The following is a 16,907-nucleotide window of genomic DNA, read 5'->3' as shown; positions in this document are numbered from 1 at the left end:
TTTCATACCCTTTCATGACAACATATGTCCCTAAGGGCCCATATGACCACTTTTAATGCATTTGAACCAACCAAATGGTTCTCTAGGGTTCCAAGGGGCCCAAGGGACATATGTTGTCATAAAATGCTTTAAGCAGGGTCATAAGTTAACCTATGACCACATTCAATGCATTGGACCCAACCAAATGGGTCCCTAGGTGTCCTATATTGTCATGAACTTTGTCAGAACTAGTCATAAGTTAACCTATGACCCCTTTTGATGCATTGAAACTAGCCAAATATATGTTTTCATGAAATTCTTTGAACGAGATCATAGGTTAATGTTGGGCCCATTTTCCATTGCACCAAAAGCCATGACTGTTAGTGAACATGGAACACCACATAATTAACCACCTGTGGGTAGGGGAGCACATTGCATCACCCAACAATCTCCCCCTCGACGTGCATACCAGGTGCTTATGCGGGTCAGGAAGGCACCGGGGAGATTTGAACCCATGACCAGGCCAAAACCAGGCTCTGATACCAATTTTTGGGCCCATTTGCCATTGCACCAAAAGCCATGACTGTTAGTGAACATGGAACACCACATAATTAACCACCTGTGGGCAGGGGAGCAAGTCGCATCACCCAACAGTTAACCTATGACCCTTTGTGGCACATTTGAACCAACCAAATGGGTCCTGAGGGGTCATAGGGCTCTTAGGAACATGTGTTGTCACAAAATGCATTAAACCTATGACCCCTTTCGACACATTTGAACCAACTAAACGGATCCCTAGGGGTCCTAGCAACCCTAGGGACATATGTTGTCATGAAATACATCAAAACATTGGAGCAAACAAAATGGGTCCCTAGGGGTCATATGTCCCTAGGGGCCCCACAATAGCCCCTAGGGATATATGTAACCACAAAATGCATCGAAAGGGGTTTTAACACATTTGAACCAGCCAAATGGGTCCCTATGAGTCCTAGGGCCCCTAGGGAAATATGTTGTAATGAAATGCATTGACCTATGACCCATTTCTACGCACTTCAACCAACCAAATGGGTCCCTAGGGTTCATAGGGCACCTAAGGACATATGTTGTCATGAAATGCATCGAAAGGGGTCATACGTGGGGTCATAGATTAACCTATGACCCCTTTTGATGAATTAAAACCAACAAAATAGCTCCATAGGGGTTGTAGGGGCCCTAGGCACATATGTTGTCATGAAATGCATAAAAAGGGGTCATAGGTTTAAACACATTCAAATCAACCAAATGGATCCTTAGGGGTCATTGGACCCCTAGCAACATATGTTGTCATGAAATGGGTCAAAAGGGCTCATAGGTTAACCTATGACCCCTTTCAAAGAATTTAAACCAACCAAATGGGTCTCTAGGGTTTGTAGGGCCAATATCGACATTTGTTGTCGTGAAATATGTCAAATTTGATGCATTTGAACTAATCAAATGGTTCCCTAGTAGTCATAGGGCCCCTAGGGACATATGTTGTCATGAAATGCATCGAAAGTTGTCATAGGTTAACCTATGACCTATTTTGACTCATTTGAACTAACCAAATGGGTCCCTAGGGGTCGTATTGCTCCGAGGGATATATGTTGTAATGAAATGCATCAAAAGTGACATATGACCCCTTTTAACACATTTGAATCAACCAAATGGGTCCCCAGGAATTGTAGGGACCCTAGTGACATATGTTTTCATGAAATACATTGGAAGGGGTCATAGGTTAACTTATGACCTCTTTTGATGCATTTGAACCAAACAAGTGGGTCCCTAGGGGTCCTAAGGCCCCTAGGGACATATGTTTTTATAAAATGTGTTGAAAGGGGTCATAGATTAACCTATCATCGCTTTTGATGCATTGGAATCAACCAAATGGTTCCTTAGAGGTCCTAGGGCCCTTAGAGACTTATGTTGTCATGAAATGCATCGAACGGACTCATAGGTTAACCTATGACACCTTTCTACACATTAGAACCAACCAAATGGGTCCCTAGGAGTCCGAAGGCCCCTAGTGACATATGTTGTTAGTTGACACATAAGAACCAACCAAATGGGTCTATAGAGACCATAGGGCCCCTAAGGACATACATTGTCATGAAATACATTGAAAGGAGTCATAGGTTAACCAATGACCCCTTTCAATGCATTCAGAACAACTAAATGGTTTGCTATGGCTCCTATAGCCCTTAGGGACTTATGTTAACATGAAATGGATCAAAAGGGGTCCTACAGCCCCTAGGGACATATGTTGTCATGAAACATATCAAACAACATTATAGGTTAACTAATGACCCTGTCTGATGCATTCAAACCAACCAATGGGTCCCTAAGGGTCTTAGGGTCCTTACAAACTTATGTTGTCATCGAATGGCTTGAAAGTGGTCCCTTTGATCCATAGAAAATAATTAAATAGGTCCTTAGGGACCCTAGGGACATACGTTGTAGTGAAATTCATCGAAAGGTGTCATAGGTTAACTTATGACTACTTTTAGAACATTCAAACTTACTAAATGGGTCTGTAGGGGTCCTAGGGCCCATAGAGAAATATGTTGTTATGAAATGCATCAAAAGGGCCTTTTGACACATTTGGACCTAGGGACATATGTTGTCATGAAATGAATTGAAGGGTTGATATGTTAGCCTATGACCCCTTTCAATGCATTTGAACCAACCTAATAGGTCCCTATATGCCCCAGGGCACCTAGGGACATATGTTGTGATGAAATATATCGAAAAGGGTCATAGGATAACCTATGAGCCCTTTCGAGACATTTGATCTAAATTAATAGATCCCTAAGGGTCCTAGGGCCCCTAGGAAGATACATTGTCATGAAATCTATTGAAAGGGGTCATAGATTAAGCTATGACCCCTTCCAACACATTCAAATCAACCATGTGGGTCTCTAGGGGTCACAAAGCCTTTCAAATGCATTGAAAGTAGTTATAGTTTAACCTATGACTCCTCCCAATGTATTCAAACCAACCAAATTGGTTCCTAGGGCTGTTAGGGTCTTTAGGGACATGCTGTCATGAAATGTGTCAAAAAGTGTCATAGGTTAACCTATGACCTCTTTTGATACATTGGAACCAACTAAATAGTTCATTATGGATCTTAGGGCCCCTAGGGACATATGCTTTCATGAAATGTATCGAAAGGGGTCATAGGTTAAGCTAAAATCCCTTTGGACACATTCAAACCAACCAAATAGATCCCTAGGCCTCCTAGGGCCCCTAGAGACATATACAGTAATGAAATGCATTGATAGGGGTGATAGGTTAACCTATGACCCCTTTTGATGCATTGGAAGCAACCAAATATGTCCCTAAGAGTCCTAGGGTCCATAGGGACATATTTTTTCATGAAATTCTTTTAAAGTGGTCATAGGTTAACCTATGAACCCTTTCAATGCATTGGAACCAACCAAATGGGTCCCTAGGGGTCCTAGGGCTCCTAGGGACATATTTTGTCATGAAATTTGTCAAAAGGGATCATGGGTTACCATATGACCCCTTTTGATTCATTTGAACCAACCAAATAGGTCTGTCAAAGTCTTAGGGCCCCTATTGACATATGTTGTCATAAAATCCATCAAAAGGTGTCATAGGTTAACATATGACCCCTTTCAATGCATTTGAACCAACCAAATGGGTCTCTAGGGGTCCTAAATCCCCTAGGGACATATGTGATGAAATACCTCAAAAGGGGTCATAAGTTAACCTATGACCCTCTTTTGATTATTCAAACCAACCAAATGGGTCCCTATGGGTCCTAGGCCCCCTAGGCACATATGTTGTCATAAAATGCATCGAAAGTGGTCACAAGTTAACCTATTACTCCTTTAGAGACATGTTGTCATGAAATGCTTCAAACGGGGTCATAGGTTAACCTATGACCCCTTTAAGAACATTTTTTTGATGAAATGCATCAAAAAGGGTCATATGTTAACTTATGAGCCCTTTTGATACATTGAACCAGCTAAATAGGGCCCCTAGGGACATATGTTGTCATGAAATGTGTTGAAAGGGACCATAGATTAACCTATGACCCCTTCCAACACATTGAAATCAACCATGTGGGTCCCTAGGGGTTGGAAAGCCCCTCAACTACATTGAAAGCAATTATATTTTAACCTATGACCCCTCTTGATGCATTCGAACCAACCAAATTGGTTCCTAGTGGTCTTAGGGTCCTTAGGGACGTGTTGTCATGAAATGTGTCAAAAGGTGTCATAGGTTAACCTATGACCTCTTTCGATGCATTGGAACTAACTAAATAGTTCCTTATGGGTCTTAGGGCCCTTGAGGACATATGTTGTCATGAAATGTGTCAAAAGGGATCATAGGTTAAGCTATGATCCCTTTGGACACATTCAAACCAACCAAATGGGTCCTTAGGCCTCCTAGGGCATGTAGAGACACATGTAGTCATGAAATGCATTGTTAGGGGTGACAAGCTAACCTATGACCCATTTCAATGCATTGGAAGCAAAAAAATAGGTCCCTAAGGGTCATAGGGCCCCTAGGGACATATGTTTTCATGAAATGCTTTTAAAGTGGTCATAGGTTAACCTATGAACCCTTTCAACACATTGGAGTTAACCAAATGAGTCCCTAATAGTCTTAGGGCCCCTAGGGACATATGTTATCATGAAATGCATTGAAATGGGTCATAGGTTACCCTATGACACCTTTTGATTCATTCAAACCAACCAAATAGGTCTGTCAAGGTCCTAGGGCCCCTAGGGATATATGTTGTCATTAAATGTATCAAAAAGGGTCATAGGTTAACATATGACAACTTTCTATGCATTTGAACCAATCAAATGGGTCCTTAGGGGTCCTAAATCCCTTAGGTACATGTGTTGTCATGAAATGCATCAAAAATGGTCATAAGTTAACATACGACCCTCTTTTGATGCATTCGAAACAACCAAATGGATCCTTAGGGCTCCTAGGGCTCCTAGGGACATATGTTGTCACAAAATGCATCGAAAGTGGTTGTAGGTTAACCTATTACCCCTTTAGGGACATAAGCTATTATGAAATGCTTTAAAAGGGGTTATAGGTTAACCTATGACCCCTTTAGCTTGTCATTAAAATTCATAGAAATGGGTCATATGTTGACCTATGATTCATTTTGACACATTTTATGATAACATACATCCTTGAAATGCATAGAAAGAGGTCATAGGTTAACCTATGACCCCTTTTGGTGCATTTCATGATAACATATGTCTTGAAAGGTGTCATAGGTTAACCTATGACCCCTTTCAATGCATTTCATGACAACATATGTCCTTAGGGGCTTATATGACCACTTTTGACAAGATCATAGGTTAACCTCTAAGCCCTTTCAATGGATTGGAACCAACCAAATAGTTCCATAGGGTTCTTAGGGCCCCTAAGGAAATATTTTGTTATGAAATTTGTTGAAAGTGGTCATAAATTAAGCTATGACCCCTTTTGATGCATTTGAGCCAACCAAATGGGTCCCTAAATATATTATTATATTATATTTAATAATAATTGTGAAATTCATTATAATATAATATAATAATCATATATACATATTAATGTATTATATTTATAGGTCATAATAATAGTAATAATAACTATATATATATATATTATATTTAATAATTATATTAAAATTCTTTCACATTGCCCACACTTTCTAGATTTTTACTTCGCTCCAAAATTTTTGGCATCCATTTTGGGTACCCAATATGATATCAGTTATTTTATTTGGGATCAGATACCCAATATTGGATCAAGTACCTGAAATACCTGCATGGTTTTCCCAACATATTTCTTGTCACTGTACACCCGACAATCACAATTTTTGCAAGCCATTTTCACGAATTTGGAGAAAACTAATTTTTGGGGGCCCATACAATCGATTTTTTTTTAATAATCTATGATTAGGTTTCCAATATTGTTTTCTTAATGGGGAGTAGTATTCATCGAAAGGCGAAATGCAAAAGGAAGGTATTCAATGAAGACATTGCAACATATAGGGAAAGGGACAAGATAAATCACCAAAGAAAGACACAAGTTATGTTAAATGTGAGTCAAGTTGATGATGTATTGATTGAAGGTGAAATGATAGAGTTAGATAATGAATATGTGTAGTTGGGAAAAGAAAATATACCAATTGATAACGATAATGCTGATATTGAAAATTTAGAGAATGAAATGCTACCAGTTTATAATGTAAATTGCATGATTGGCCATGTCAAAAATGATAATGCATAGGAATGTTATATATCTTCTGATTATAATTGACATGAAGGTTTTAGAACACCAAAAAAGATAATTGAAATTGATGAAATGATTATTACGAATTTGGAAGGAAAAAATTAGAAAGAACCTTCAAGACTATATAAGATGTTTTTTGACAACAAGATAGTGGTGGAGAAATGTCAACTTTTTATGCAATTATTAAAGATGAAAAATATGAGACCTATGCTTTCCAAATTGAAGATTCATGTCAGTAAAAAATTGGAAAAAAATGTCATTATTATTAAGAATCTTTTCAGTGCTCTCAATAGCATTCAGAAAAATAGTAGGGAGAAGGATTAGAGAACTACTCAAAGGGTTATTACAACCTCTTTGGTAAATCATCATTTGAGAAAGGGTAGATATATGAGACAGACATGTATTGACTTGAATCTAAATCATACTACTTTGAGAAGAGCTCTTAGTAGAAGAGAGGGAATTGATGATCATCTTCAAAATGAAACATGGGCTTTTGGTGGGAGATTTCCACATTTTGATAAGAACCTATCCGATGATGTAAAGGAAGAAATTACACAGTTTTTGCAATCTAGCTCAAGAGTATCACCCAATGTTAAAGATGTGCTAAAGTTGAGAATTGGCATCAAAGATTGCACACCACATCATAAACATTATTTGGAGGTAAGTCAAACTATGTTGTTCAAAAAATTTAGACAGAGTTATCCAAGATTACATATATCACAAGGGCTTTTGAATATTTGAATCCATTTTATTGTGTGCCACTTAAAATTTGAAATACATGTTGCTGCAAATATCATGTCAAGTTTTCTATGGACCATGAACTATTATGCTCCATTCGTTCTACTTTGCATAGTAAAGAAATGTTAGAAAATTGTGGTGCTAGTGGTCTTCTAAAATCATCGAGAGACTTGCTAGATAAATTTTTATGTCCTAGAGTTAATGGCTGTTTCTTTTATAGAAATGCTTTCTTCAATGAGAAGTGTTCAGAATGTGGTGGCTTATCCAAGTTTGACACATGTTTCCATGAGGGGTGCGAACAAGATCTTGGGAAGACAATAGTTAAAAAAATGGAATATGAAATGGTGAAATACACATTGAAGAGTGGGGGTGAGGGCTCTATATAGGAATTGTTGCAAAAGAAATTAGTGCAAGTAGTTTTTATTTTGGATTTCAAGACAAATATTTTCTACAAGTATGCAAGACATAGTTATAAGTCTCAATGGTTGGATCAACAATTTAGAATACGTAAAGAGACTTTTTCCATTGGAAATATTATAATGGTTGTTGATTTTGCTAAGAACTACACATTACAACCTCAAAATGAGACACAATCTCAGTACTACAACTCCATTTAGCTTGTTATTTTTGTCCACATAACATATAGATATGCCCCTAATAGTCTAGAAGATAATTAGAAGATTTTTAGAGAGTACCATTTTTATATGAGTGATAATAGATCTCACTCTCACGAGTTTGTGAAACACTATTTTGAGAATTATTTTGATTTCCTATAGGAGCATGCAATAGCTATAGATAGACATATCATTTGGTTAGATAATTGTACAAGTCAATTCAAGAATGCTCACATGTTTTATTGGTTGTGAAGGATGTGTGTAAAGAGTGGGGTGTCTCATATTTGGAGTTTTTTTGAGTCTGGCCATGGGAAAAGGGAACATGATGGAGTAGGGGCATGTGTGAAGAGAGCTCTAGTTAAGGACTAATTGAAAATTTCAAGACCAAAGCTTCTTGATGCTCGTATCATTATTGATTGGTGTTGTTCAACATTATCATAGTGGGGACTCTTGATTTATTAGTACATAGGTTATTTTGGTTGGTTGAGGAAGGGTCCATAGGTGATAGATCAAATTGTGCTATAGTGAGAGACTCATAAAAAATGCATTCATTCTAGAGCTTTGATTCTAGTACATGGAACATTTGGAGATGACAACAAGCTTACTTTTGTCCTAGTTGTTTTGAATGTGATTGGGATCACTGTGAGTTGAGTGAGTGGGTGGACACATGGGCTACACATTATCTTACTCTATTTTCTACTATACCCTCTATTAGAAATGATGACATGAAATGTTCACTTGAGCATAAAAATCTATCAGATCTTCTTTAGCAAGGACATGTCTTTGCATTGGTTTCACCATAGGGAAATGATGAGAAATCATATTGTGTAAGAGGTAAAAAAAGCTTGCGCAACCAATAAAATATGATGATGGATTCACATATCCTACTAGTTCAGTGGTTTTCATTGGAACATGGCTATAGACATATATGCTTAGAAGGAATGGAATTTTTGCATTCGAAAACTATCAAAAGTACAAAATAATTCTCATATATTCATATCTTGTTATAGAAAAAAATTTAAAGTTGTTCAAGCATCAAGGAAGACCAAAAGTAAAATAACTTTTTACTATTACTAGTGGTGATCATGAAGCCCCATTGGAGACCTTAAAATGGAGAGAGGACCCTACTACAACACTTGACTAGGTATATTTACTTCTTATGTTATTTTGTTCATAATGATTCGGTTAATCATTGATTCTCTTGTTTAATACAATAAGTTACTAATATTTTTTATGATATTGGAATGTAGGTACATCATGAAGAGTAGCCATGCATGAAGATAAAAAACTAAATAAGGAGCAGAATGAAGCAAAATCTATTCTATTTTTGACACTATGATTTTTGTCACTACTTTTTTTGACACTACAATTTTTGACACTACTATTTTTGACATTATAATTTTTGCTATTTCTATATTGATGTAATAATGATAAAATACTTGAGATATTGTAAATGTAAACTTGTTGATTTAATGTAAGAAACAAAGATGATTTTACTTAATGCAATTATATTTGGAGGGACCTAAAAAATGATGATTTTAATACATACTAACACCAAAATTGCACTGTGCCTAATGCCAAAAACTTGAGAGAGGTAAAAAATAATGTTTTTACTTAATACCAAACTTAGTGAAATCCTTGTTCCATCCATGAAGAGCATCCATCGTTCGTGGCCACCCCGTACTAAAGAGTCTCCAAGGTGCTCTAAGTGTGTGTCAGGTTGATCTTTCAAGGGCCATAACTCAGAGCTCGTGAGGGCTATCAATGAAATTTGAATGCTATAAGATGGTCATACCAAGACTAAAATAACCTATTTCATTTTTGATAGATCACATTCTATTTGGATTTGGCACAATGATCTTGCTTAATGCCAAAACTCACATTGTGCCCTAGTTCATAGGTGCATCATAGTGTACCTTTGAAACCACTGATATTGGCATCAAAATTTCAATGTCATTAGCTCCATATGGGTGTATAACCCTTAGTGACACCCTTGTTCGAACCATGAAGAGCCTCCATCATCCCCAGCCACCCCATACTGAAGAGTCTCCAAGATTCTCTAAGTGCATGTTGAGGTTGATCTTTTGAGGGTCATAACTTAGAGCTCATGAGGGCTATCAATGAAAAATTGAATGCTATAAGATAGTGATGTTGAGGCCTAAAATAATCTATCTCATTTTTTTTGGATTTAGCACAGTGATATAGCTCGATGCAAAAACTCACAGTTTGCCTTAATTCATAGGTGTATCACTACATAACTTTTAAACCGCTAATATTGGCATCAAATTGTTAGTGTCATTAGCTATATATAGGTGGGTGAACCATAGTGACACCTTTTTTTCATCCATGGAGAGCCTCCATCATCCATAGCCACCCCATACCAAAGAGTCTCCAAGGTGTTGTAAGTGCATGTTGAAGTTGATCTTTTAAGGATTGTGACTCAGACCTCATGAGGGCTATTAATGAAATTTTGAATGCTATATGGCATTCATTCCAGGGCCTAAAATAACCTATCTCATTTTTGAGAGATCACATACCATTTGGATTTGGCACAGTGATCTTGCTCGATGCCAAAACTTACAGTGCACCTCATTTCATAGGTACATCACAACATAACTTTGAAGCTACTAATCTTGGCATCAAATCATAAGTGCCATTAGCTCTAGATGGGTTGGTGAACCCTAGTGACACCCTTGTTCTAGCCATGGAGAGATTCCATCATCTACAGCCACCCTGTACCAAAGAGTCTCCAAGGTGCTCTAAGTGTGTGTTGAGGTTGACCTTTTGAGGGTTGTAACTTAGAGCTCATGAGTGCTATTGATGAAATATTGAATGTTATTGGATGGTCATGTTGAGTCCTAAGGTAACCTATCTCATTTTTGAGAGATCACATTCTATTTGGATTTGACACAATGATTTCACTCAATGCCAAAACTCACAATGTGCTTTAGTTCATAGATGAATCACAACGTAACTTTGAAACCACTGATATTGGCATTGAATCATTGGTGTCATTAGCCCTAGATGAGCAACTGAACCCTTATGACACCTTTTTTTGGCCGCAAAGAGCTTCCCAGCCAACCCCCTATTGAAGAGTCTTCAAGGTGCTCTAAGTGTGTATCAAGGTTGATCTTCTAAGGGTTGTAACTTGGAGTTCGTGAGGGTTATCAATAAAATATTGAATGCTACATGATGGTCATATTGAGGCCTAAAATAACCTATCTCATTTTTGAGAGATCATATTCTATTTGGATTCAACATAGTGATCTTGTTTGATGCCAAAACTCATTGCATGCCTCTGTTCATAGGTGCATCATAGCATAACTTTAAAATGATTGAACTTGGCATAAAATGTTTAGTGCCATTAGCTCCAGATGGGTGGGTGAACCCTAATGACACCCTTGTTCTAGCCACAGAGAGTCTCCATCATTCGTGGCCACTCTATATTGAAGAGCCTCCAAGGTGCTCTAAGTACATGTCAAGGTCAATATTCTGAGGGTCATAACTCAAAGCTCATGAGGGTTGTCAAAAAAATGTCAAATGCTACATGGCGGTCATGCTGAGGCCTGAAATAACCTATCTCATTTTCAAGAGATGCAATGTGCCTTAGTTCATAGGTGCATCATAGCGTAACTTTGAAACTTCTAATCTTGGCATCAAATCATCAATGCCATTAGCATTGAATGGGTAGGTGAATCCTAGTGACACCTCTATTTTGGCTATAGAGAACCTCCATCATTTGTGACCACCTTTGTGCAGGAGCACTTAGGCAGTCTAGTTTATACTTAGTACTTCTTTCTTGTCATTTTGGCTTGCAATGATGCTAGCCACATCACTAGTGATTTAATAAGACCCATTAGGTCCTTAGGTAAGGTTAACTTAGTTGCTAAGTGGGTTTTTGCTCCTAATTTGTTTTGATGTCTATAAGTTGCTTAATAGGAGTTAGGTTGACCAAAGTGGTAGAAAAGTTGACCAAGGGTCAAAAACCATCTTGGAATGTCTAAATGAACCTAATAGGACCCCTTACCAAGTTTTTTGAACTTGTCTAATTAAGAATTTTGAGTTATAGCAAAAATTGTTCAAAATTGCAAAAGTTGCAAAATTGCAATTTTGTAACTTTTGCCTTGCAAAGTTGAAAATGAGTGCAAAGAGTTAGTTAGGGGTTTGAGCATGAACAAAAAAGGTTAGAAACACCTATATAAGGTTGAAATGACCTTTCTATGACTGTGATTTTAATGTGCTAACAACAATAGCTAGTTAAAATTTGTTTGAGATATTGATTTTTAGTTATTGTAGAGTTCTGGGTTGATCCAAACTCATACATATCAATGTAATGATGCTAATGGGAGCCTTGAATCTTTCTTGCATTTCCAAAATTTCACCTAGGATTGGTAAGTTGAATGTGTACTAAAGCCTCATAACAACACGTGTTCTCATTTTTCTTTGTAAAGTTGATGTACCAATGTGAAGGAGGTGCATCTTAGTTAGATCCAAAGTGGAAGAAGCAAGAGGAAAACAAAAAGGTCTTGAATTTGACCTTTGGAAGTCCTAAAAAGGACAAGTTAGTGTGAGAAATCCTTGTAGCACATCACACCTTGTATTGAAGAGTGTTCAAGGTGCTCTAAGTATATCTTGAGGTTGATCTTCCGAGGGTCATAACTCGGAGCTCGTGGGATCTATTGATGAAATGTTGAATGCTACAAGATGTTCATGTCAAGGCCTAAAATTCCTATCAAACTTTTGAGAGATAAAATTCTATTTGGATTCAGCACAACAATCTCGCTCGATGCCAAAACTCATAGCATGCGTCAGTTCATAGGTGTATTACAATGTAACTTTGGAATTGCTAATCTTGGTACTGAATCGTCAGTGCCATTAGCTGTGGATGGGTAGGTGAGCCCCAATGAAACCTTTTTTTCTAGCTACTAAGAGCCTCCATCATTCATGACAACTCAGTGAAAAATGCAAACTCCAGTGTTATAGACACCATGCGGTAAAGTAGAGTTGTGTACTTTTGTGTTGACAATATGAAAATTCAAAAAGGTGTGCAAACTCCTAAGTGCCTCACAAAATAAAATAATAAATTAATGTAAAATAATAAAATAATACATTAACCTAAGTAAAAATAAGTAAGTGTAAATAGTAAATAAAAATTTACAACAACACCCTTACTTAAGTGCAACTTAGGGGAATTCCCTTAAGCTTACAAAAACTAGGATGAAGATGCATGATGGGTCCCGACTACTAGGCCATATTAGGTACCCATGTACATAATGAAATGCAATCTCTCATCAAGAGGAGAAAGAGCAAAAATTTCATGGAAAAAACCCTTCCCCAAAAAGAGAGATGAATAGGGATGCATGGATGAATGGAGTAATCAAGATCCCCTCATTACAATATACATCCAATATATACAAAAGTGAAGAATGAGAAGAACTAGACCTCATAAGAGGAAAAATTCCCCCCTGTAAGAAAGAAGAGGAAGAGAGACAATGTAGTCCCCCCCAACCCTGTCCTGCCCCCAAATAAAGAATGCCTGCCAGTGATGGTTGCTCCAAGAAAGAAGTTGGTCCATGAGTGTAGAATGATATTCCTCCCCTTTGGAAGAAACAATGGAAAAGGTACAATCTTGAAGACTTATGGTGGCCCTAAAATCTACTCAAGTATCCCTATGTCAATACTGATGTTTGCCCCTTCCAACTATGTTGAAAAGAATGAATGAAAATTTGGAAAGGCTGTCTATTGAACCTATTCCAATGAACCACCTATCTCCTCAACTGACAAAGAGACCTCTAATAAGTGCTATTCATAAGGATCTATAATCATGCCAACCTATGAAGATTGATCATGTAGAGAATGGACATGAGGAACAAAGTGAGCCATCACAACAACTATAGAAGGATCACCTTTATCAAAGAGAAGATGCAAATAATTAAGGCTATCTCCCAAGTCTGCAATGTTTAATTCCACAAACAAACCTATAGTGTCTACTAGGAAATCATCAACTAAAGCTAGAGCTAGAAAATGATATGTACCCTATTGTGTTGGACCTTTCACTATGGAAATATAAGCATGTGGACTAGATTGATGTCATGACCTCTCATTGCAACTATCAGTAGAACTGCACATGTCTGAATCTATTGAGACACTATCACTGGTGTCACTATCAGTTTCCATAGTATATGAAGTGTGGAGAGGATTAGAGGATAAGCTAGGTGAACTTTCCTCAAAGTGTACATCCTTCACCACAAATATCTCATGAGTCTCTAGATCCATACATTTATAAGCTTGAGCACCATCTTCGTAACCAATGAAACTACAAGGCCTAGGTGCTAGTGCCTTGCAATCCCTTGAAGATATGTTTTCCTATGCTGGACAACTAAAGACTCTAAAGTGACTCACAGCTGGTTTTCTACCACACCATGCCTGAAAATGAGTCTTCCCATCAAAGGCAACATGAGGACACATATTAAGTATGTGAGTAGCATTTCTAATAGCTTCAACTTCAAGTGTAGGATTAGGAGACTTGGCTTTTATCATGCAACTTGCCATGGCTTTAAGAGTCCCAATCCTCAGTGCTACAACATCTGTCTTGTGCAAACTGAATATCATTAGATTCTGAAGATCAATTCCCTCAAGCTTGCAAAAGTCCTTAAGTTTTTTATCTGCATATATGTTCTCAGTTTCCACCTATAGAACCTTGATGGCTTTCCTAGATTTGTGTTCAACATGAGTCTTGAAGGCTTGCAGCTTATGAACCACTTCACTCTTATAATGAAGGAAGTAGACCCATGTGAATTATGATAAGTCATCAACAAAACTAAAGATGTAGTGGCCTTGGCTGACTAAAGTCACTATAAAATGACCTGCTAAAACCATGTGAACTAACTGAAGAACAACTAGAGCTCTAGAAGACTTTCCTTTGTCATACTTCTCCTTGAGATGTATTTCCATTGAACATGACGAACACTCTCCCTTAGAAAAGTTGACATTAGGTAGACCTTTGACCATGTGTTTGAAGAAAAGTTGTTGAAGATGACATAAGTCAAGATGACCAAACTACTCACACCATAATGTGGTTTGTGAAGTAGAGTGAGTCAATAAGGCTTGAGAAGGATACTTAGGCACAGACTGGGAGAAGTAATAAAGGCTCTTGTCAACATTGACTTTACCAACTACAACCAATTAATCATCTCTTAAACTGCACACCATAACTGAATCTAAAAGGAACTCAACTTTATGACCATCTCCAAGGTGAGTGATTTGGTAAACTAATAAGAGATTGAAGCAAAGGTTTGGAATGTAGAGAACATCTTTGAATTCCCCATTTTCCATTTCCACATGTCCTTTTCCTTCAAATTCCATTTTGGTATCATCTCCCATGAAGATGTGTGGTACCTTTGATTGCTTCAATAAAGAAAAGTCTTCCTTTGAAGAACCCATATGATAGGAGGCACCTAAGTCAATTATCCATTCTAAAGAAGAACTTGTATTTTCCATAAGTTCTTTCCCTTTACCCTTTGAAGAGGTTGGAGTTGAATCCTTGGAAGTACCTAGCACTTGAATTTTGTTCTTCTTGAGTAGATTTTCTAACTCATCAATTCATTTAGACTTGCAATGATGATCATCATGATTTGGATTTTTGTAGTATGAACAATTTTTTTTCCTTCTTTTTCATTAATTCCCTTCTTGTTGGAAGAATAATTTCCTTGCTATGAGGAGGACTTTTGTGTCTCAGACTGTGATTTCTACTTCCATTGCTTCTTCTTCTTGTTGCTAAAACTTTTCCCTCCTTGACTTAATTGGTGGTCATCACCAGCCACCAAGGCTTTGGTCTTTGATGACTTGAGAAGTCCTAAATCCATCAAGTGGTATTGTTCAACAATCAACATCTCTAAAAATGCATCAAATGAAGGCTTCTAGTAAGTAATTCCCATGGTCAACTCGAGTATTAACAACTAAAATAAACAAAGCATACTCTAAAGGTAGCCTCTTCAAGATGTGATGAATCAACTTGTCATCCTTCATGGGATTCCCACAATCTTTAAGAAGTGCTCTATACTCATTGGCTTTGTTGATATAGTCTTGAATTGTGTCAAAGTTGTTTGAATCCAAGAGAAGTAGATAGTCCTCAATCTAAAATCCATTTTCTTCATCCACCTTACCGTACAATGATTCAAGTTTGTCCCAAGCTAATTTGGATTCTGTGCAATGGGAAATGTGAAAGAAGAGATATCTATGAACACAACTCCTAATAATTCCTAAACCTTGTTGGTCTTTTTTATCATTCAATGAGTTCTTTAGCATCAGTAGGTTTGGTAATTGTACCATCAACATAAAGAATGAAACCTTTTTCCATTAATCTACTCCATGCAATATCCTTCCATGTAGAATAATTGTGTGAAGTTATAGGTGGACATTAAAATGAATCTATGATGTAGAAAAAAGAGCACAAAAAAGAGACACAATAATATAGTACACACCCCCCCTTTTCACTCAATCAAAACACCCCCCCAAAAAAATTCTTTTGGCACTTTATAAGTAGTGTGTGTACAATGGGCCACTTGTCAAAAAGAACAAAGTGGACTTTCTAATTTTTCTTTTACAACTATTTTTTGAGGCCCAAATCTATCACTAAGCATTTTACCTCAGATGTACAACAATTCTAAAAAGTAATCAAAGCTTTACAATGCAAAAAAAGCCCTAGTTCTAAAAGTGAGAATTTTGTCCATACAACCCTAAAATTGATTACATATCTGGAAAGTAGAAAAAAAATAATGCACTTTCAAAAAAATGGAACCTGAAAAAGTAACAAGATGTGCATGTATGAAGTGTTTGAAGTTCCAAAATGTAGGATTAAGTAGGTATAGTCACCAAAAATGCAATTTTTGAGAATTCTTGCACTAAAACTAGAAAATAACACAGCCACTAGAAAGTTTAGTAAATTTTACCCAGTTTCAAAAAACATTGCACCTAAATTCAAATCCGAATGTCCAAGTTGTGAGCTCACAAAGTTAGGCTACCAAGTCAAAAAGCAATCTAGAGAGGGCTCTGAAAGGAAAATTTCTATCTCAAATTTGATGGTTAAATGGTCATCATAGCAATTGGAAAATGACTAGGAATAACAGTCAGACAACTGTCAAATTTAACCTAGTGAAATGTTGACATCAATAAAAAATTAGCGGCCTAGGGTGACGTGGCAGCTGATTGGACTATACAGATATGTACAGAATGACACATGGCAAGTTGAGTCAGTGTACAAAATGTATAGATTTCTAACACAAGGTA

This window comes from Cupressus sempervirens, chromosome 3 (genome assembly GCF_028749045.1).
Source record: "Cupressus sempervirens isolate cs-2001-9-10 chromosome 3, ASM2874904v1, whole genome shotgun sequence".
NCBI lineage: Eukaryota > Viridiplantae > Streptophyta > Pinopsida > Cupressales > Cupressaceae > Cupressus > Cupressus sempervirens.
Note: the sequence above shows the minus strand (reverse complement) of the source record.